Source organism: Aethalodelphis obliquidens, unplaced genomic scaffold (genome assembly GCF_003676395.1).
Source record: "Aethalodelphis obliquidens isolate GAN/ISIS:26980383/991018 unplaced genomic scaffold, ASM367639v1 scaffold11, whole genome shotgun sequence".
NCBI classification, from domain to species: domain Eukaryota; kingdom Metazoa; phylum Chordata; class Mammalia; order Artiodactyla; family Delphinidae; genus Aethalodelphis; species Aethalodelphis obliquidens.
The window spans coordinates 28,913,995-28,937,783 of record NW_020837955.1 but is presented as its reverse complement, the minus strand read 5'-3'; the positions used below and the strand labels follow the sequence as shown (position 1 = coordinate 28,937,783).

Here is a 23,789-nt window from a genome sequence, read left to right as displayed (position 1 = left end):
ATCTTGTCTTTTGTGGAACATTTTATTGGTGGGGATTACAAAAAAAGTAAGCCCAGCCGGACTTTGGTAATTCCTCTCCTCCTCGAGAGATCTAAGTTAGCTTTCCAGGTCTGTTTCTTCATGTAATATCTTCCTCCCAAACTTAGTGTAAATAACTAATTGTATGACTTACAAAGAGACTTTGTTTTCTGTTTTGTTTTCTTGTATAATAGCTTCATTGAGAGATAATTCACATACCATACAGTTCGCCCTTTTAAAGTGAACAACTCAATGGCTTATTAGGATATTGACAGAGCTCTGCACCCAACACCTGAGTCAACTTTTGGACATTTTTATTACTGGAATTTTTAAGAGCCCACACCCCTTATCTGTCACCTCCAGTCCTAATCTATGTTCAATAACTATAGATTTATCAATTCTGGACATTTCATAAAAATGGAATCCTACAACATGTGGTCTTTGGTGTCAGGCTTCTTCCATTTAGTGTAATGTTTGCAAGTTTCATCCACATTGTAGCACGTATCTGCACTTCCTTCTTTTTTATTGCTGAATGATATTCCATTCTGTGGATGTATCACTGATTTATCCATTCATCTGTTGAGGGACATTTGGATCGTTTCCACTTTGAGGCTATTATGAATCATGCTGCTATGAACATTCATGCACAAGTTTTTGAGTGGTTATGTGTTTCCACTATGTAACTAGGAGTAAAACTGCTGGATTATATGGTAACTCTATGTGTAATCCTTTGAGGGACTGCCAAACTGTTCTCTAAAATGGCTGCGCCATTATATTGATATATTCCACAAAGGTACTTTCAAAGTGTACAAGTATAATGCAAATGGTTACAATTTAATATTACTCATTGAAATGGCAAGGATAACATTTGATCATTGTAATAATTTAGATTGTACTACAGTGCCTAAAGTAACCCAACCCCTCCTGTCCCACTGAACCCCACAGAGAAAGAAGCACTGTAAACCATTTGGTATGTAGTCGTCATCCTTCCTTTTTCCTTCGATCAACACACATATACAAAATTTATATATTGATACTTTGGCTAAAATGAAAATGCATTCTTACTAGACATGACTCTTTCTTTTGTAAACTGTGGTAAAATAAATACAACATAAAATTTACCATTTTAACCATTTTTTACAGTTCGGTGGCATTAAGTACGTTCACATAGCTGTGCAACCATCACCACCAACCATCACAGAACTTTTTTCATCTTGCAAAACTGAAACTCTGTACCTCTTAAATCATCACTCCAATTCCCCCTCCTCCAAGACCCTGGCAACAACCATTCTACTTCCTGTCTCTATGAATTTAATTACTCTAAATACCTCATATGAGTGGAATCAGACAGTATTTGTCCTTTTATGACTGGCTTACTTCACTTAGCATTGTGTCTTCAAGATTCATCCATGTTGCTGCATATGTCCGCATTTCCTTCCTTTTTAATAATCTCTATCTATCTATCTATCTACCTACCTACCTATCCAGTCGCCCTCAGTATCTGTGAGGGATTGGTTCCAATACCCCCAAAGATACAAAATCCAAAGGTGCTGAAGTCTTTTATAAAAATCGCGTAGTGTTTGTAGATAACCTATACACATCCTCCCGTATACTTTAAATCATCTCTAGATTACTTATAACACTCAACACAATGTAAATGTTACGTAAATAGTTGTAAATACAATGTAAATGCTATATAAGTAGCTGCAGGTACGTGGCAAATTCAAGTTTCGCTTTTTGGAACTTTCTGGAATTTTTTTTCGAATATTTTCGATCTACAGTTGGTTGATACGGAGGGCTGCCTAGACACACTGTGTTTATCCGTTCTTCTGTGGATGTTTCCACCTTTTCGCTGTTGTGAATAATGCTGCTGTGAACACAGGTGTACAAATATCTCTTCGTGTTCCTGCTTTCAATTATTTTGAGTATGTACTCTCTAACTCCCTTTTTTAAAAAATTTAACTTTTTGTTGAAGTTTATGTCACTTAAGAAAACCTTGGTGGTGTACTAATGTGGTTCTCCCACATTCTAAACCACCTTCATACTTTAAGTCACTCAGTTTTCATCTATGGTGTGGGTGCCCTACCACCTACTTTGCCATTGCCCGCTCATGAGAAACTGAATAGCCATTACTACGGGGTGTTTCCCATGGGCTGGTCGTAGAACACAGTTCTTCACATACGTTGGCTGATGGGACCCTTACAACAATTCTTGGAGATGGGTATAATTATTAGCCCCATTTAAGAGGCAAAGAAACTGAGGATAGAGAGCCCAAGGCCATTCTGCTAGTGAGGACTGAAGTCAGAAATCAAAGTCTGTCTGACTCCCAAGCTTAACTTCAGCATCATATCTAATGACATTACTGATGGTCTCTTTTGGCTGGCCCTGGAGTGGCCTGAACATATGTGGACGCTCACATTCCGGGAGCCATGGGGCTGATTCCCCAACGAGAACAGATCTGCCTTTTACAGTGAGTGTTCTTTCTCAGAAGCCAGGCTTCACGTAGCCTCAGAAAACCAGAGCAGGTTCCCAGCTCCCTAAGAGAGCCATCAGACCATGTTTCCTCCCCTCTGCTTCCTTTCCTATTTCTCTTGATCTCTTACTTGCCCAATTCTGCCTTTACCCCGACCCCACCCCTACACTGTCCTCCAGACTATCCAGGTTCAGGTGACAGAAACCCAGCTCAAATTAGCTTTACACAAACAAAATGAATGTTTTGGCTCATTTAACTGGAAACGTAAGGGTGCATCTGGCCTCAATCATGATTGGATCCAGGGTCTCAAATGATGTCATTAGGCTCTTTCTCCATTTCTCAGCTCTGCTTCTCTCTGTACGTTGATCAGTTCTTTCCTGCAGTGGACAGGATTTCTCCACGAAGTAGGAAAGATACTCCCAAGACCCCAAAACTACAGTGTCAAAGCTCAGCTATCCCACCAGAAGGAGGGCCAGTTTCCTTCTCCCAGCATCCATAGACCAGTCTCAGGGAAGGACTCCAATTGGCCATGCTTGGGCCATATGCTAATTCCTTAACCAATCGTGTGGCCAGGAAGAGGCCGTATTAGGACTGCTGCAGACTCAATGGCACAGGAGGCAGTTTGTGTTATCAAAGAGACAGGAGGAAAAAGCATGTGTGCTCAGCAGACAGAAACAATAACCATCATTCACTTTGTCTGCCTTGGTCAAATGGCTCCTCCAAGCAGCAACAGACTCCCCACATGTGGCTACTGCTGTTACTGCCACCCCTGACACTCAACCCCGCCATCACCGGAGAGTGAATGGAGCCAGAGCACGTGCCTTAGGAAGAATGCAAACCTCACGTCTGTGGAGATCTCCAACCCACCCAGCCCTGTTTCCCCTGCTGGAGGAGACACTGCACTATCTAAACATTTTCATCATCTGCTGCTTCTTCCAACTCACTTCCCGGGCTTAGCTCATCTTTCAGAGGCCTCGTCTCTCCCCCGCTCTAAGGTGCAAGAACATGAGGCACCCAGATGTCCCGGCTGTTTACACTGCACGGAGCACGGGGCCGTGCGTGTGGCTCCCCGCTCATCCCCGAGTTCTTTCTCCCCACGGTCCTAGGCTCTGCCAATCTCTACAAGCCAAATGGTCACGGACAAGCGTGGTCATTACGCTGCCTCCTCCCCTTGACTCGCTGCAGACCTGACCAGATGAAATATTTGGCTTTCTCGTCATAAGGAGGCCCAATGTTTCTTTGCCATTTGATTGACTGTCAAATGAAAGACAGGCCCTTTTGTTTGGTGTGGGGTTCGTCTGTTTGTTTGTTTTTCTCCAGCATGTCATGATTCATTCATCCCTGGCCTGACTCCACGGACAAGCTACACTACTTGGCACTATCCTCCTCCTCTCCTTTGTCTCCCTTTCCTTCTTGTACCCTAGGCCCACCTTGAGGAAAAGGTTCTCTTCCCTCTGACGTCACTGAATGCTCTTGCTGTAGGTGAACTTGGACCAACATTTCAAACTGCCAGAGACGAGGGCTTTGGGAGATAAGATTTGTTTAAAATAGTTGCATGCTCCTGAACCGTCTGCCCGTGCCAAAGTGAGAAATAAATCACGAAATATAAACCAGACAAACAGAACCACAAAACTTTCATTTTCAACTGACTTACAAGCTAAAGAAGCTGGAGCAGAATGAGCGACGGACGTGATTGTCATTCTAACTAACTTGGTCCGAGTAAGACTTTATCTTATCAAAGCACTTCCCTATCTACCAACTCATTCCATTTTCTACAGCCATACCAAAGGGAAGTAGGCTAGGGGTTGTTCTTATTTCCATTTTGCAAGTGAAGTAATGGCAGATCCATGTCTCGGGGTGGGCCTCTTCAGGGAGCCTTCTGGAAGGAAATCCCTAGTGTGCTCCCTGAGAAGCTGAGTCAGGAAATGGAAGATCAGGCATGAAGTCGGCATCGGAGAAGACGAGCACTCAGGCTTGTCACTTTACCTTTCTCCCCTGCACACGTTCCCAGGGCACCGTACAAGGTCCGCTGAAACAGGCCAATCCTTTAAAGATCCTAGCCTAGAAGCCAACTAAGCAGATAGTATAGCCCCATTTTACAGCTGAATAAACTGAAACAGGAAGGGTCACTCAGTGCCTGGGCGAAATCACACAAAGAGCCGGCCAAGAAAGAAACAGAAACAAATTCTTACCCCGACACGGCATGTTATTCTACTTTGTCACTGGAGTAGAGGAGCATTTTCCATTTGCACGCGTGACAAGAATGTGACTCCCGTGAAGAAGGAACAAGAATCGCACATTCCCTGTCCCACAGTCTCTCCGGAAAGCTAAGAACATAAATATACAGATTACTGTTTATACGCTAGGGTTGTGGGCTTGGACTGAGAAATTCACAAAATCTATTCTTTGTACTCTGAGCTTTGGATTTTTTACTTCCTTTGAGTTGACAGGGAAATGAATGCAGTTCTTTCAGTGGACCCTCACAGTTACGGGTCATTCTGAATGGGCACCATAGGGATAAGAAAACAGAGCGGTGGCGAAAGAACAAAGATTCTTCAGGGTGATGCAAAAGATAGGGCCCACGTGTAGGTAACTAAAGAGGAAGAAGTGTAATTAACAGTTAGTCATCCATTCGATCATTCATTCAATAACCATCCATTACAATTCTCAAACGACCTTGAAGTTCTTGTGGGAGGTAAATGAGAACGCTTACGTGTATGAGGAGTCCAGGGTGACGCCCACGACACGGTGGGCCTCCAGTCGATGCTGGGTCCCTTTGTGCCCAGTGTCCCAGCTCTGTGCTCTCTTGAGCAAGCACCTAGAAAGAAGAATGAAAGTGGTGTCTTTGTATGTGAAGACTGGAGATGGTCCAGAAGCAGGGGGAAGAGTGGGAGATAAATGTGGTCACGAGAGAGAGGCTGGGCTGGGCAGGGCTCTCCTGCATGCCAGCTCCTCAGGAATCTCAGACACTGGTTGCTATGGAATTTCCAACAATTCCTAGAACACACTCCCACAGCTGGGCAAGTTTAGAGTTTAAATAACCTCACGGTCAAGGGAGACCCTCAGATGTAACAGAAGGTATACTGGGCCTTGAACAAGCTCCTTAACCCCTCTGGTCCTGTTTTCTCATTTGCAAAGCAAAGGGGGAAGGACTACGTGCTTCCTAAGGACGTATTGGGCTCAGCATGACTATGAGTTAAGGTTTCCTTCATGTAGAGCCAATATCTTCACTGTAAATTTCAACTCACTTCCTTTTATGAAATCAGCTAACTCTAGTCTTCCTAACATAATACAAAGATCACTGGGCTGGGTAGACCAAGATCCGTGGGCAGGGACCCAACCTCAACAGGACCAGCTGGCTCTAGCCACTCCCACTCCCGTGGCCACATCTGCTTCCAGGAGCCTGCTCAAGTTTGGGGAGCATCCTGTCCCATCCACCAGAGAGATCTGTCGAGGGCAAATGCCTCAAGTTCTCAGGAAGCACACTAGGGATTTTGTTCCAAAAGGATTGCTATAAAGGCCACCCTGAGAAATGGAACCTACAGAAACGGTCATGCGGGAACCCCTCACCGTGGGTTCCAGGGACCACCGTCTCCTCTGGTACAGACTAATCAAGATTTCAGAAAGGACTTCTGTGTCTAACCCTGTGCTGCAGAACCTCACCACATCCCCATTGTGTGGCCGAGGCAACTTTGCTTCTGTGAGATTAAAACATCTCCCCAGGGGCTGACAGTGGGTGAGGGGTGAACCACAATTCCAACCCAGGTCTGTGTGAACCAAAAGACTACTGTGAGCTCTCTAACTAAAGAGACATCATAGAGAGCCCCGATGGGGACCTCAGAGGACAGCGTAAAGGGGCAGGACAGAGGGGAAGCCCTAGAAGAGGAGGCTGGACAAGCAGAACTGCACGCAGACCTTAAGGTGTGGGGGGCACTGCCACCTGGGGGAGGACGTTGCCTCCTGGCCATGTCCTGCTTCCCCAAGAGACCACCACCCACCAGCCCAGCACAGACCAGGGTGCCTTAAAGGCTGGGGCCTGGGACATCAGCCCCAGTTCCTAAATCTAGGGGTGGCCACTGTTGTCCTTGTTCAGAATGTGCCTTGTACGAGCACATTCAGCGGAGAGAGGGGGTGCTTCGCCCATAAAGCCATGTGCCCATCGGGCAGAGTCTGCCTTCAGGGGGTGACTTCCTAATTCACGCAAAGGCGCTGAGCCCCACTTTAAGCGGCCCCCCTTCTGGTGCTCTACACTCATCTATTCCAGGAATATCTGCTTCCGGCCAGGTCATGCAATTGTGCGAAGAAGAGGGAGACACAGTCCCTGCTGTCGAGGAGCTGAAGGTCTAGAGCAGAAGGCTGGCACACGGACCGTGGAAAAGCAGGGGCTCGGGGCACAGGGAGGCGAGGGGCCACTCATCTGAATTCTGGAGTCTCTCGTGGCTAATCACTCTCTGTTATGTTCTCCTCCTCTCTCCCCCTTCTCTGGCAAATCAGAATTCAGGTAGGGGGACCCCCGGCCCCCATCTCCCCAGCTGCTCTCCCGTTCATGTGATCCCCAGCTTAGTGTGACCTGGGCTGGCCACCCTTCACTCCCAGGTGTAGTCAAAAGGTCCTTTGTCTCCAGGGAACCTGGGAAATTCCTTCCTTTCTCCCAGCTCGGGGACCGCCAGTCTTAATAGGTTCAGTATTTGATTGTCAACAGATGGAAGGTCAATTCTGTAAAAACAAGGACTTTGGGTCTGAATTGTTGTTTCTTTAAGTCCCTCCAAACTCTCCGCGGGATCTCGGGCCAAGATGTTAGGCTGAACCTAAAATCAATCGGGCCCCAGGCTACAGAAAAAGTGGCTCAAAACACAAAACGTGCTCTCAAAACACGGCGCCAAGCTTCCTTCTCCAGAGCACAGACGCTCTGTGTCTCTGAGCAGTTTAAGGAACAGCACAGACATCGGTCTGAAGGGACCGATCCTTTTAAGGATCCTCGAAGATGACAACAGTAACAAAGGGGCATCTCACTTAGCATGTTCAGGCTGCCATCTATTGAAACCCGTCTTCCAGAAATCTTCCTCATTTATGGAGCCTGGCTGTGACCACATCGGCCTCACCCTCCCCTTGCTTAATGTGTCACAGAACGGAAGCTGGGGACTTCAGAGAGAGAGAGAGAGAGAGAACCAGGGGCTCATGTGGAGCATGGAAACAGGATTCTTTCGGGGTGGCCTTTCCAGAAAGCCACCAAGCAAGAAGAATGAGCCCACCGCCTTCCTGTCAAGCAATAGCAGACCAAGGTCTGCCAGGGCCGTGCTGGGGACATGTGCGGACCCCCATGATCAGAGGCCCCGAGTGGACCAGGGGCTGGAGTCAAGACTGTTGTGGACTCAGTAAGAGACGATTTCTCACTAAGAGGGAGTGAAATCCTGCTGTCCCCGGTGCCACCTAACCTAGCCCCCAAAATTCCAGTTGTGAAAATAAAGTCAGCCAAAAGAGCCATTCTCCCTGTGCTGCTAGAAATGACAGGTCACTTTGGATAAAAAAAGAAGCAGTCACTGTGAACATGCTAACAGCTTAGCTCCTAAAAGCCACACTCCCTTCTCCTGGGGAGAACGCTGGGGCTTCGAGCAAGGACCCCCAGCCTCAGCTCAGTGCCTGCTTCTGGCACGAGGGCAGAGTAGCCAAGGGCAGACAGCAGAGAAGATAAACGTCCATGGTAGGGAGGCTTCGTCATATAAAACGCAAGTGCATGGCTATAAATAGCATACTGGGATATATGCAAATCATAGGCCAAGCCACCTGAGAGTTCTCACTCTGTTCACTATTTCATGAGCACCGAACAACCTACTTGCTTCGTGAGGTAGAAATATTGATAACAGCTAACGTTTATTGAGCACGTACTACATGCTCAAACTGGAAAACCAGGGTGCTCAGGGAAAGCTTCAGACAGGAGGCTTTGCAAGAGAGTTGGAAATGGAGTGGAAATGGCCCTCCTGGCAAGGAAGGCTGGGAACAAAGGCCCAGCGGCGGGAAGGGAGTCCGAAGCAGGACTCCAACAAGACCTTTGTGAGGTCGCGGCCTCCCCCGGAAGGCCCGCACTTCTCACCGAGGAAAGGCAAGTGTGAGCAGTTGCTTCCTTGCCCCGGTCTCTTTGTGGGGCTATTGAGCCGAGGACCGAGCAAGACAGAAAGGTTTTGACAGTTTCATTTTATTTTATCCTAAACAAGAGATAATATGAAATAGACACCTGGGAGTGTTTTGAATTAACAACCCAAACCCAACGAGCAGCTGCATCCCAGAGAGCGGGGAAAAGTTTCCTGCCTTGGCCGTATTTCCTTTCAGCAACATTACATTAACACTTATGAAATACAGCCGAGAAGTCAGGCAGTATTTAAGGGGAAGAGAAAGGTACTTCCATACTCTGTACTGAACGCGCTGCCAACTAATTGGCCACGTAAGCTGGGTTTTCAACTCATCTGCAGAAGTCTCGAGGTTAATGAAACCATTACATATGCAAGGACGGTACGGAAGGAGGGGGAAACAGGGAAGAAATAATTGACAAGGCTCTCCATCTACCTTTGCGGTGTGGGCTATTCTTACCTGACAGTACTTATCAAAGTCTGCGATGTGGGCGGAATGGGTCTCTCTGGGTGTGTGTGCGTGTGTGTGTGTGTGTGTGTGTGTGCGTGTGTGCGTGCGTGCGTGTGTGTGTGTGTGTGTGTGTGTGTGTGTGTGTGTGTACAACCACGCTAATGAGGACAATTCTCTTTCTCCATCTGGAATCCATTAGTCGTGATTATGGTGACGGCCTCTCCTTCCCTTCTCACTATCAGAATTAGCTAACCCCATTACTACCCAGGCCACCTTTCTCAATCTGCTCCACAGAGCGTAGGAGACCGCTTCCTGTCATCTAAGCCGTCTCCCTGTTTCCCACTCCGGAGCCGTTGTAAATTCCCTCACCCCATCTCAATTACAAGAGCCCTAATAGGCCCTCTCGTCCCAAGTGACAGGCCTCTGCAGGTGTTTAGGAGGTGGGGGGGGGGGGGGGGGGGGGGGGAAAGCCGGCTGATCTGCGCGCTCGCGAGCCTTACCCGGGCTCCTCCGTGCTCACGGCACCGGGCCTGCGTCTTGCAGGTGTTTGGCAATCATCTCGGCCCAGTTACCTCACCGTTTCTTGGGGTGGCTGGAAAAAATAAATAAGGCACGTTAAAAAGGTTGTTATGACAAAATAGGAAAAGCCTAACAGACAGGCAGGACCCCAAGTGGAAGGCTTGATTCCTTTAATCAATCCTGTGGCTTTGAGAACAGGACCTGCCCCAGCTGATCCCCAAGAAGGGAGCAGGGAGACGATTTAGGGGTGCTCTCCGATGAAAGCACAGATGAAGTTAGCAAGACTCTTGGACTTTGGGCTTCCCTCCTCCCCCTTCTTCCCAAAGGACATTACTTCCCGGCCACCCCACCGCACCCTCACCAGTAGGCCGCGGCAGCAGGCAGGGACTTGTAAAACAGTGCGAGAATTTGATATTTCCCAAAAGGTCATCAAAGGAGTCACTATGAGCAAAGAGTTGGATTATCCGGCCCTTATTTCATGGTTTAATGCAGTTTTTATTTGTTGGGAGTGTAGTTGGAGGCGGGCACCATGTTTTCAGGACTCAATTCCTCTGTGACCGAGTGTCCCCTTTGTGTGCCTGAGTTATAGCGGTGTCCCCAGCATGGTAGCTATTGTACTATCTTCATGTGCGTCAGGACGTGAAAAAGGTTGGGGAGCACTGCCCTAAAGGTCTCCTTTCTTCCTGTTCTACATGTTCCCTCATCCCTTCTTTTCACGCTTAGACAAAGCTGTAAGGTCCCTTACCTTGGCCAACAATGTCCTCCGCTGACCACTGAGGCCAGTGAGGCCCCTAGGGTCTCATGACTTACCTGATGTCACACAGCCCTGGGGTTGGGGGCAGAGCTCAGATTAGAACTCAGGCCTCCTGGCTCCGCACTGAGGTCTCCTCCAACATCTTTCTGACTTGAAGCAGCCATTTCCCCGGCTTCCTGCACCTTAGAACTCGTTCTCACCCCCTCCTGGTCTCATTTCTCTCTCCCCTGCTGACCAGCAGGTGCTGATCTGAACTTCCAGGCTACCAATCTGAACATCATCAGAAGCATCAGGAATACATCCCCGTAGGAGAACCTACAGCTTTCATGCATCCGAAACCAGAGGGGAGGGTGGGACCATGGGACCGCTTCTGCGTTCATCTGCCACTCTTAGCTTTAGTTAGAAAAGGACGGCAAGGCATCCTCAGGGGGGCCAGCTTGGGCTAACCTTCTGTATCACAGGCAGGTGCAGACACCACCTGCCATAGTCGGCTTTGGTTCCTGTGGACTAGGGGAAAGCTTGTCCTGAGTGTTAATCCCCTTTCACAGCCCACTGGTGCCAGGATCGACAAGGTACCCAAGACTTATCAGTTCAGAGTGGGCAGGGTTCAATGTGGGCAGTCTGGGGGGACCCTGTGGTGCCACAAATATCCCTTTTCCAAGCAAATTCCAAAGTCTGGAATTTGGGAAACACGGGAACTTCGGTAAAGATGAGAAAACTATACAACTCTTGTGACACCCTGCTTGACCCCGCTTAAAACTCCATCTAAGCATCTGTCCCTGTGTTTCGAGATGCGAGGGTTATTTTTGGCACTGTCTACGTGACTGTTCACCCCTCTGCAAATAAAGAATTTTCCCACCCCAGTTAGGGATGGCTTAATTCTGATTAGTGTCCAAGGCGGATCAGGAGATGATAGATGTGTTCTAATTCTTCATCAGGGAGGGGGCAGGATGATTCTAAATGCTTGTTCCTCCAGGTTGACAGAATTAGTATTTCTCATATAAGCTGTCATGTCCACACCTCAGGAAACTGGTATGATGCATAATTTCATTCAAACTATAGCTGACAACCATTTGGAGATCGGGTGGCAAATGAGAAGTTGACTATCATTGACAATGATAAGACAACTATCATGAGTTGTCTAAAGAAGTTCAAGCTATTTTAAAAGAAATCAGTAGTGGTGGCAACAAGGAAGCTGGGAAGTGGGTGCTCTCCCACGCTGTTGGTGGAAATGAAGATGGAAATGAGCTTTCTGAATGGCAATTGGACAAATACGTGCCAAAGACCGTACAGTTGAGCATATACTGTTTGACTCAGCAATTCTAAGAATTTTACCCCAAGGAAATAATCAGAAATGTGTACAAGGATCTACATATATGAATTTTCGTTACAGCAATTCTGTATCGTAGGAAAAAATACAAATAACTTAAACCCTAATAATAGGAATTCACCTTTAAAAAATAGTGAAACATTGCAATAGAGCCATTGAAAATAGGGGATTAAAAATTAAGATGAGAAATTTCATAATATAATTATAAGTAAAAAGGAAGTCAGGCTACAAAACAACTTCTCCAGTATTATTTCATGTTTATAAAAATCTTTGTGGGGCTTCCCTGGTGGCGCAGTGGTTGAGAGTCCGCCTGCCGATGCGGGGGACGCGGGTTCGTGCCCCGGTCCGGGAAGATCCCACATGCCGCGGAGCGGCTGGGCCCATGAGCCATGGCTGCTGAGCCTGCGCGTCTGGAGCCTGTGCTCTGCAACGGGAGAGACCACAACAGTGAGAGGCCCATGTAACAGCAAAAAACAAAAAAATCTTTGTGTGTGTGTGTGTGTGTTGATATGTATAGCTGATTCACTTTGTTATAAAGCAGAAACTGACACACCATTGTAAAGCTACTATACTCCAATAAAGATGTTAAAAAAAACACATATATTTGAAGGCTATACTCAAATTTTTTCACAATGACTATGCATTGCTTTTATAATCAGAAATGAAACTTTTAAAGAAAAGAAATCAATTCCTTCAGCTATGAAATAGAGAGATAATGGAGTAAATAGTACCTTTTCTTGTTATAATATAATCATCTCAGCCCTACTCTCGGCTCTCAAACAAAATTTTTCTTAAGTATCAGATGTGGTCCAATCAATACCCCAAATCAACTAAATTCATCCAAGACATGAACTTAGTTTGATCACATACACATTGTACTGTGTAATTTTATGAGTACAGTGGAATAGTCTTCATTCTCTTCCCTCGTGAGAAAATACATGTATCTGCACATCTGATGTTTGGGACTGATACTGCCCTGAAACCTAAAGGACTGGGGCTCTCCCTACCAACACAGCTGCCATCTCTTCCCTCCTGTAGAGCATATTGCTGGATCGACCAAGGCAGAACTTTTCCATGAATGGCCTCATAGTACACTTCTAAATGACCTGACATCTGAAGCCAGAGAGGTCCTGGGAATTACAGCCCCAGTACTGAGAAAGTGATGCCTACAGGAAGACAGGCCACAAAAAAATAAACCAGAATGGTATCTCTGCTTAAGTCACCTTATATGCCTGAAAAAACCACAAAGAAAGTTAGAGTGTTCTCATTGATCTCAAAGAGCCATTGCCAACCAAAAGGACTCAAGAAGGTCTTTAGTGGCATAAAGGGTGGTCTTTGCTGCAAAGCAAATCCCGGGAATAACTACGAGTTAGCCACTCTACGTCTCAGAACTTCCACCTTCACCATGATCCCTCTTGGACTACGGACGCCTCTGACTGCCCAAGGGGCAGCATCTAGAACTTATCCTCTCCAGGTATGTCTAGTGACCAAAATTGTTCTTCTCTCCTCCCAAGCTATGAAAAATACTACTCCCTCAAGAATGGCTGGTTAGAGGCACTGATAGGAAAGCAATCTGATTGAATTATTCACATTAAGATATAAATGACTATAGCCCTAGCTCTCCCTGTGGGTGTCTTTTAAATGACACTAATTCATTCTTTTTGAAAGTGTAGCCTTTGAATCATCTGCATTAGAATCACCTGGGTGCCTGTTACAATTATGGGTTTCTGGGCCCCCGCTCCTATCAGAATCGGAATCGTTCCTGGTAGGCCCCAGGGATCTGCATTTTAAACAAGCCCCTTTGATTCCTGTGCACCTTGAAGTCTGATAACTGATGGAATGTGAAGGAGTTGATATCTTTGAGCAGAGAAGGCTTCACAGTTAAAGAACCACTTTTCACTCCAGGAGCACCCACATCAAAAAACAGGGGTGAGGGGCTTCCCTGGTGGCGCAGTGGTTGAGAGTCCACCTGCCGATGCAGGGGACATGGGTTCATGCCCCTGTCCGGGAAGATCCCACATGCCGCGGAGCGGCTAGGCCCGTGAGCCATGGCCGCTGAGCCTGCGAGTCCAGAGCCTGTGCTCCACAACGGGAGAGGCCGCAACAGTGAGAGGCCGCGTACCACAAAAAAAAAAAAAAAAAAAAAACAGGGGTGAGAAATTCCATCAACGCAATACATTTTTATACAGCAATCATCTACATTTTAACAATGCAGAAACTGGGGCTCAGAATGCTTAGGTAACTTCCCCAAGGTCACACAGCTTTTAAATGTTGCGTCTAGCACTTGAACCCCAGCAGCCTTAAGAAAGCCTCCTGAGGACTTATTTCAAATACCAAGTTATAACCCGTCTCAACCACAACTCCTCCAACTTTGCTAAGACAGGCAGCAGCACCCAAACTTGAAAGGCTGTGACGACACCCCTAAAAGGAGAGAGAGAGAGAGGAAGACAAAACCTGGCTTAGGTGTGAATTACTTAGAATGCTACACCATGCGTCAATTCTCACTGAACATTTTGGACACCAGTTTAGGCTGGCTGATGTATTATAGGTTTGCCTGAGAAGCCTCAGAACTTTGAAACTGTTCCCATTTGTGCTTTGATTACACATTCGTTCTGACTTGAAAAAGAATTATGTTTTTAGGAGCCACACACCCTCTCAGCAGCTGCTTGTAGCTGTTTCTCTCTGTAATGATTGTTTAATGACTGTTTAAGGAAGTGCTGCCTGAGGTTCTCTAATCACCCAATTTTTATTAAGCGTCAAGGAAATCACACAGGTGCAGAACTGCCTAATTGACAGGCAAGCCACGAGTTGTGCAGAGCTCCCTTCCTCCAGACGAGGAAGCGCAACGCTGAAGGCAATGTGCACCCCACCTCACCAGCAAAGGGGGAAACATAGAGGAGAATCACACTTTGGTTCCCCCAAGGGGAGCGAAAGAGGGTTCTGAGAGAAGAGACGGGAGAGAGTGATGGGGGCCGGGAATAATAGATATTATGAAGAGGGTAGCAGCAAGGTCTAGAAAGATCACTAGGGCTTCCCCGGTGGCGCAGTGGTTGAGAGTCCGCCTACCGATGCAGGGGACACGGGTTCGTGCCCCGGTCTGGGAAGATCCCACAAGCCGCGGAGCGGCTGGGCCTGTGAGCCATGGCCACTGAGCCTGCGCGTCCAGAGCGTGTGCTCCGCAACGGGAGAGGCCACAGCAGTGAGGGGCCCGTGTACCGCAAAAAAAAAAAAAAAAGGATCACTAAAGGCTTGGAGGTCAGAAACCCTCATCTCTCCCTACGCTGATAAGCAACCTGGAGACCCAAGACCCTTCATCCAAGGGCTGTGGAAACTGCCAGCCGGAACTGGAATGAGCTTTGGAGCTGAGTAGTTCAATGAACCGTTATTGATGACAGACACTGTTCTGGTTGCCGTGAAGTTGGTACACAGATCAGTGAAGAATGAATGAAGATGAATGGATAGATGTCCTTACCTGTAAGCAGTTCAGAGTCTGGGGTAGAGGGGGCAACATAGGTTGATACTGCAGCAATCCCTACCATTTGGTTAGTCCTGCTATGCACTACCCACTGCTAAGAGGTTTACAAACATAATCGAAGGACATACATAAGCCCATCTCCATATGAGAAAACAGAGACTTAAAGTAATTAGGCTCCTTACCCCAAATCATGTAGCTAATAAGTGATGGAGCCAGCATTTGAAGTGAGGTCTGGCTCTAAGGCCCACGCTCTTAACCACTCTCCTAGACTGAGAATTTAGCTTAGAGCTACTGTGCCCATGGAGAGTCAGATGTGCCCAGGACATGATGGGAGCATTGACAGTAGACACTTAGCCCAGCTTGGATTCAAATTCTGGATCAGGCACTTGCTAAATGTGAGACCTTGGGTTAAGAGCTTAATCTTTCTCAGCCTTAGTTTTCCCATGTCTAAAATGGGTTCAATAATATCAACCACATAGGATTGTCTTAGAATGAAAGGGGATAAAGTACATAGAGCATCCAACACAGCATCATCTAGTAGATCACGTAGCAGGTGATGAGTTAATATTGCTTTCCCTCCCCCTCCTGGCTGCTTTTCAGCTGGGAAATGATGGGAGCTGGCAAGCCAAAGTCAAAAAAGTCACAGAGTGCATGGGGAAGGAGGCTGGTGGGGTGTGTGGACAGGGGCAGCCACTGTGGGGAACACTCTAACATTACCTAGTGAAAATTAACTAAGGAAATACAACCAGGGCCATATGCGGATGAGCATGGGGTATTGGGGACAGCATTGTCTGTAGCAGTAGGGAGTTGGAAGCTATCTAGATGTCTATCGCTTGGAAATGAATAAGATTATGAGGGGTGTCTATTATGCAATACACTGTAGGAGTTAGGGGTAACGTACTATCTATATATACAACATGAATACAACTTGAAAACATAGTTTTGGAGTAAAATTTACGAGTCAGAAAGAGCCCTACAGCCCAAGTCCATTCATTTAAATGACAAACCCTTACACATTCAAAGTAACACTGTATTATTTTGCAGTGATACACACGTACCTAATGTATATGTCTGTGTTAATAATGACACCCAAAGATGTCCACACCCAAATCCCCGGAACCTGTGAATATGCCATGTTACATGGCATGTTATATGGCAAGAGGGAATTAAGGTTGCTAATCCGCTGACCTTGAGATGGGCAGCTATCCTGGATTATTCAGGGGGTCCCCATATCATCACAAGAGCCATGAAAGAGGGGGCAGGAGAGCAAGTGTAAGAGTGACTCAGGTGAGGAAGACTAGACCAGCCATCCGTGGCTTTGAAGATGGAAGGGAGCTGGGAGCCAAAGAACGCACACAGCTTCTAGAAGCTGGAAAGGGCAAGAAAACAGATTCTCCCCTAGAGCCTCTCGAAGGAACACAATCCTGTCAACAAATGATTTTAGCTCAGTGCGACCCATTTCATGCTTCTGACTTCCAGAGCTGTAAGATAGTAAATTTGTGTTGTTTTAAGCCACCCCACTTGTGGTAATTTGTTTCAGAGACAATAGGAAACATACAGGACCAAACACGTTAGCTTGAGGACCAGAGGCGGAAGAGGAATGGAGGTGAAGACTGGAAAGGAAGGGAGTGCCGTACATGGACCAAAGGTGATGTTATGCCCCGTGCTGAGAAGTGTGCTATACTCAGCTCGGTACCTGAGGTTAAGGAAAGAATAGAGGGGGCTTCCCTGGTGGCGCAGTGGTTGAGAGTCCGCCTGCCGATGCAGGGGACACGGGTTCGTGCCCCGGTCTGGGAAGATCCCACATGCCGTGGAGCGGCTGGGCCCGTGAGCCATGGCCGCTGAGCCTGCGTGTCCGGAGCCTGTGCTCCGCAGTGGGAGAGGCCACAACAGTGAGAGGCCCACGTACCGCAAAAAAAAAGAATAGAGAAAGAAGGGAATGGGCAAGGAAGGGAGAGGGAGCAGAGGGAGGGGTGAGAGCGCGTTGGCTGGGTGGCGCGCTCCCAACGGTGCCTTGAGGTCCAGCACAGGGCGCCAGATGCACTGAAGCAACCAACACACAGATGAACACTGATGACTGTAAAGGGGGGTGCCCAATAAAGGAGCAGTCGTGTTAAGGTGGGTTAGATTAGAACAACTCCTAGAGTGGGCGGGAACCTGGTCTATGGTCCCCTGGTGTCAGGGTGTGGTACAAAGCCATCCTCCCTACCATACTAACCAAAAGGTACCTCTGGGTTGGGTATAGAAGATTAACTAAAGAAAATCAGAACTGCCCTGTAAAATGGCTTACTAAGACCAATTTTACAGAATCTCTTCCAGAAAATAGAAGAAGATGGAATGTTTCCTAACTCATTTTACAAGGTTAGTATTATCCTGATACCACAACCAGACAAAGACAATACAGATACCCCTCACGAACTTAGACACAAACATCCACGACAAAGTATCAGCAAGTTGTAGCCAGCAGTTCATAAAAAGAATTGTATACCACGACTAAGTGGGATTTATTCCAGGCATGCAAGGCTGGTTCAACATTTGAAAATCAATCAGTGTGATCTACTTTATCGATGGGCTAAGGAAGAAAAATCATATGATCATATCAATTGATGCAGAAAAAAGCATTTGACAAAATCCGATACCCATTTCCCAGCCAACTAGAAATAGAGGGAAACTTCTCAACTTGATAAAGAGCATCTATACCTACACACTAACATGATGCTTAATGGCAAAAGACTGAATGCTTTCCCCCCAAGACCAAGAACAAGGCAAGGATACCTCTCCCTGCTACTCTCATTCAACATAATACGGGGGGGGGGGGGGGGGGGGCGCGGCGGGTGAAGGTAATGGCGTACTTATCGAGCCTTCCTGTGTTTCCCAACAATAAGAGCCAACATCTGGACCTCCAGCTCACATCAAGACAAGTGAGGCCTCAAGGATACAGCACCAAGGCCCCACCCTTGGTATCTAGGCTGCCCAGATGGCAGCACTTCAGTCTGAGGTCCCTCTCACTGGCCTCTCCCACACGTTTTCATTTTTTAGAAATAAATTTCCCCTCAACATTGATTATTGGATTTAAACCCTCACTGCATCCCTTTGTTCTTCTGAAACTAAAGAGTTTCCCAAGTTACCATCAATCCAGTCCAAGCTAAGAGAGAAGAATCCAGATTGCACACTCTTTTGTATTACCTGAAACCAGAAGGCAAAAGAGCTTACCTTTTGTAACCCCCCAAAATTGCAAAATGCTTTTTGTTCACCAGTTCATCAGCTCCAATCCTCTCCTCTCACTTCTGGGCCTTTCCTGGATCCCCCCTGGAGGAATGAATTGCTCCCTTCTCTGAGCTCCCGTAGCACTTGGTATGTGCCCCTGTGAACACACCTGGCCCTTTCCATTAAAGCACTGGTTCAGGTCTCTCTGTGGCCCGCTAGACCAAGAGGGACCACACAGTGAGTAATTTAGCATCCTCTCCCCAGCACCTAGCATGGGCTCAGTCATGGGTTTGGGTGCGGTGCCGTTGAGAGGTAGGTATCACTGGCACGTAGAAGGGACTCGGTAACTGGTAGCTGGAGTGGAAGCCGGAGGAAGAAGCTAGGACTTAGACACACTGAAGGACTCCATCAACGTCACACAGCAAGACGGGGACAGAGCTGGGCTTCGACGCAGATCTTTTGCTTCTCATTTCGATAAACAGACGCTTTTCACCTGCTCATGTCCTGCCCCGCGGCTCTGGAGAGACCATACCCCGGGAAAGCAGCTTGAGGGTTTAATGCAAACTCCACGGTATGGAAGCTGAAGAGAAAAAAACAGCCTTGTTCCCACCGTGCAGAGACGGCACAGAAACAGAAAAACGGCCGGGATTCTGAGAGCCTCTGAAAACAGAATGCAAAACACAGAGCCCGGCCTACCACAAGTTCAGCAAAGTTTTTATGCGTTGAACTCTGAACTTTGAGAAGTCTGGAATCTTTAGCAATTGCTTATTGCCTGCAGGATAGACGCAGTTAGGCCCGTGCCTCCTGGGCATGCCCTTAGCTGCAATCCTCATTGAAGTTTCCATGCTGCTGCTTTCAAAACTGCTCAAATTCCTTCACTCAAGTGTTCTTAGCACTTATGTTGATAGGGAATACTTCAAAGGGTACATCTTTACTTTATCAAATCTGATCTAATTTTGCAGATGGAATCAAAGAGGTTCATTTTGAGTCTAGTCAAGTTTGCCAACCGTCCCAGAGAGGAGGCATCGATGCTTTGTCGTCTGTGTAATTAACCTTAACTGAGAGGCCCCCAAAGACACCAGGGTCTTTAGCCATCCGGACCCAGAGACCCCTGCGCAGAGGCAGGGGCCTCCCTCAGAGCGAAAGGAGCATCAGGAGGGGAAAGATTGGTCTCTAGCGCCCTGGGACTCATGGCCGGTCCTTCTCCACAGCAGTCAAAGGCAGGATGGGTGTTCCAGGGGAGCTCTATGGAGACAGAAAATCTAACGAGCTTCCGTGTGCCTGGCGGTCCTCAGAGCGTGCTGTGTGGTAGAGGGGAGCCCTGGACGCAGGCAGCCGAGGCCCGAAGTATTAACCTTCACCCTCGGCTGCAGGAACAATAATGCTTGTCTTCTCCCAATCTGGCACTTTTTATAAAACCCAAAACTTGATGTCTGTGCTAATTGGCCCCCGATACCTGTGTTTGAAGCTGGATCCAGGCGTGGATTCAGCTGCCTAACCAGACAGTAATTTCCAACTGAGCTATTATAATTGTTACAGTAAAATGTCTGTCTGCACACAACACACCAGGTTGGAGGAGAGCCATTGAGTTTGGTGTTCAGAAAAGTTCTCTGTGGCTCAGAGCAGGAACAGTTCCGGCTGGATTGACTTTATTTGGAATATATAGACACACACACACACACACACACACACACACACACACACAGGGCAGCCATTTCGAATTGAATTGAACACAAAGGCAGAAGTCTCGGGGATTCAGCTCTCATTGTCGTCAGGTCTGGGGTCCCCCTTTTAAAAAACGCTTCAAAAACTCCCACACACAGCTGGCCCCCAGCCCCTGGCTTTGGACACGAGGGAGTCACGTTCATCCACCAGCCTCTGGGAGGTCAGGGGGAAAGTCGCAGAGCCTTTGTAAGAGACCCGTGCAATTGACCATGAAAAGGCTCCAGGCTCGGATCTCTGCCCACTCGTTCTGGTCATCAAGGGGGTGGGCGTCACTCTCCCTTTCCCTCAGAGGAGAAACCAGGCCACGTCTGGGGAGGGGGGAACTCGCCTCAGCCCTGAAGCCTTCAGGCCTCCCCAGGTTGCCTGGCCCCTTACTCCTTGCTAAGAGCCACCCATGTGGCTCCCCTCCAAATGTTTCTCTACCCAGCAGAGTGACCCTGTAGAAACAGATCCAGCAAGACAAAATCCTGAACTTGGCCTTGAGGGCTTTATGATCTGCCTTGACTACCACTCCAGCCTTCTCTCTCCAGCCAAGACTGGTTTCATGGGCCTGTGATGTCTGCAGCCACATCGGGCCCCACATGCAGAAGGTTCCTGTTCTCATGATTTTGAAATTCTTAATTTTTTAACAAGGGATCCACATTTTTAGTGGGTGCATTTTAGTGCACTGGGCCTTGCAAATTACGTAGCCTTCCACCATGCTCCACACACATTCCCATGCTTCCTCCTGCCAGAAGCCTTCGCACATGCTGTTCCCTCTGCATGGAATGCTTTTACACACCCCATCCCCACCAGTGACACTGCCCACTACTTACCTCACTCCAACTCACCCCTTAGATCTCAGCTGAAGTGTCACTTCCTCCAGGAAGTCCTCCTTGCCCTCCCCAAGTGGGTCAAGTCTTAGAGCACCATTCTCTTCTCTTCCATAGCTCTTCCTATGGTTCCAATTCTACATTTATTATATATTTATATAATTCAATTACGAGCTGTTTCCCATCTGGAATATTAAGTTCTAAAAGAGTAGAAACCACATCTGATTTTTTTGCTCACCATTTTAGCCTCAGTGCGCAAGACAGTGCTAGACACATAATATTCCATAAATGTGTGTTGAACTAATTACCTAATGTAAAAGGAGAACGCAAGTTGGAGGCGGGCCCTGCAGTCACACTGCCTCTTCATATCTGCCAGCTTCATACCTGTGTCTGCTGTTAGCCATGCGATCTCAGGTGAATTCCCTAACCTCTCTGTGCTTGGTATTTCTCACCAAGAAAAAGGCGCTAAAAATGAGTAACTCATAGAACCACTGTGAGCTTTTGATGAAATGATGTACATGGAACAGTTGGGACAGGACTGATGCACAGTCAGCAGTCCAGTGTCCAGCGCTGTTATTATGGGATGGCTGGTGAACACCGCACATGCGCTCTCCGTGTATCACACGTCCTTGGAACAACCCCACATGGCAGGAACGGTTGTGCCAGGGTGGCACAGCTAGCAAGTGTCCGAGCAGGACAGGAATCCGTTAGAATCCATCTTCTTGGCTTGTGTTTGTGCCAAAGGCATATAGCAGTTGAGAAAGGACAGTGAATGGGCTTACCAGGGAGTTGCAGAAGCCCAGGGTGGAGCTCTGGCTCCATCCTCTAGTATTTGTGTGATCGTGGACAACTTTCTTGGCCTTCTTGGGTCTTAAGTTTCCTCGTCTACAAATCAAGGATGATAAGAGATGCCTCTCATAGGGCTGCAGTGAGTATTGAGATAAACCTCCCAAGTCCCTTGGCAAGGGCGTGGCTCATAGTTAAGTATTCAGTATGGCTGAGCTCTTGGCGCTATAATTAAAGCCACATGCCAGTGTCACTCTCGCTCCGGTGCAAGGAGCCGCACAAAGCCTCACGTTTCAGAGCTGCCTTGCTCCCATATTCACAGCCACCAACGCTTCTGAAGTGAATTCACAGTGTTTGCATAGAGGACGGCACCTTTGTCCAGAATTCCTTCGACTTCCGGCATTCCCTCCACGCCGCCCCTGGATGAGTTGTGCTGGCGGCAACTCCTCTGCTTTCCAGATCGAGGGTATGCTGTTCCCCAACGTGGAGGGTTTTCAGAAGACCGGAGGCCCCGGGTGCAGACCTGTGCGGGCTCTGAGGCCTGCTCCTGTTCTCCGTCCGCTCTCCCTGGAGAAAACAAAGGCACGGCGAGCGAAGGGTTAAGCCCGGCAGGTGCCGGCCCTTCTCCACACGTGGGGTGCGGGGACAGGGGTGGAATCTCATACAGGCAGAATGGCTAGAACGTGCTGATCTGGGATTAAAGCAGAAGTCTGGTTTCTTCCTCAGCCAATCACCAAGTAAAGAGAAAAATCCCTCCGCGCTGCGGCCCCTTGCAGGCTTCTCAACAGACTGGGAAAACGCGGTCCGCCTGCTAATCACCTGAGCTCGATCAGGCGGGCCTTCCTCTCCTCAGAATGAGTTAGGGCAGATGGTGAGGGGGAATCAGGTGTGACCAAGGGGTGCACCCGAGGGGTCTTGGCTGCCATCCAGACACATCGTGTCCCCCTCCCCGTGAGCTGGGGGGGCCCTGGAGGGACACCTCGGAGCAGCTGAGGACGTCCAGAGAGGTTGACAGGGCCCTCCTCCACTTCAAGCAGAACCCTACAATTTTGTCATTCATATATATATATATGTATAGGAGTTCTAGAGAGGGTTCTATTTGAGGGTGGAAAGTCACTTTTCAAAAGTTATTATTAAAAGTAAAGAAGTACTGGTTTTGTCCATTTCCCTCATTTTACTCAAGATAAAGCTGAGACTCACAGAAATCTCTGAGACCTCCCTGCACAGCTAACTATCACCGAAGAGAGGCCAGATCCCGAGCCCCTCGTTGCCGACTGGCACTGCTCTACTCCAGCGCTGGGGCTACTGAGCGGTGGATTTGGAAGGTGGGATCCGCATATGAAAACAGTTCTGGGAGGGAAGAGAAAAATCACTGAGCCAGAGAAGACTGGAGAAGAGTTTTCCCTTTCCTGTGTTAGGAAAGGTAGGACTAAATACAGGTGCACTGACCCTCCCCTCTGCCTCTTAGGTGAACATGGTTGCCGTATCCTCTACAGGAGAAAAGTGGGCGGCGCCCGTTCCTGGAGACTGCCCCTTCCAGCCCTCACCAGGAGCCTCACGGGCCTGCCCCGCACCAGCCGTCAGCGTTGGAAGCACATCTAGGGGTAGCCGTTAGCTGTGGGGGGCCCAAGCCAGGTGGTCTCAGCTTTAGGTGGATATTGAGTCTGACCTCATGGCTTTGGAGCCCCAGGCTGATTAGCTGGCCATGAGGATGTTCTTAATGGAAGTAAAATGTCCTTCTGGCAGAAGACCCTGAAACCTGCTTTGGTGGGTCATGAAATTCAAAAGATTGGGGTAGGAGGAGACATCCAAGGTTATCTAGATTAATGACTTTATTCTACAGAGGAGGGTGCTGAAGCTCAGAAAGAAAAACCAACTTGCTCAAGAAAAAGTAAACATAATGATAGACCTATGCCTCTGGAGTAAAGGAGAGGAACAGCTGCGTCTCATCTCTTGCCCAAATTACTGCTCATCTCAAACCATCTCAAATCAAATCCTCTTTCTTGAGCTACAAGGCTTTCTCCCCTCAATCTTCCACCTCCCTCCATTCCCCAAATCTTATTCTACAAGTTGCTACCCAATTAATAAGAAGTCCTAGCTTCTGGATGAGTCAT

At 47.9% G+C, this 23,789-nt stretch overlaps 1 long non-coding RNA gene across 1 annotated transcript in view; it reads right to left on the bottom strand.

The window, feature by feature from the left end:
- The window catches only part of LOC113623425 (uncharacterized), a 98,898-nt gene that overhangs the window by 28,040 nt on the left and 47,069 nt on the right, over nucleotides 1-23,789 (bottom strand). The window contains exons 4-5 of the long non-coding RNA XR_003433927.1: nucleotides 9,568-9,659; nucleotides 4,684-4,818 (exon numbers count right to left, since the gene is read on the bottom strand). This is a non-coding gene — a long non-coding RNA (uncharacterized LOC113623425). The remainder of the gene's footprint in view (nucleotides 1-4,683; nucleotides 4,819-9,567; nucleotides 9,660-23,789) is intronic.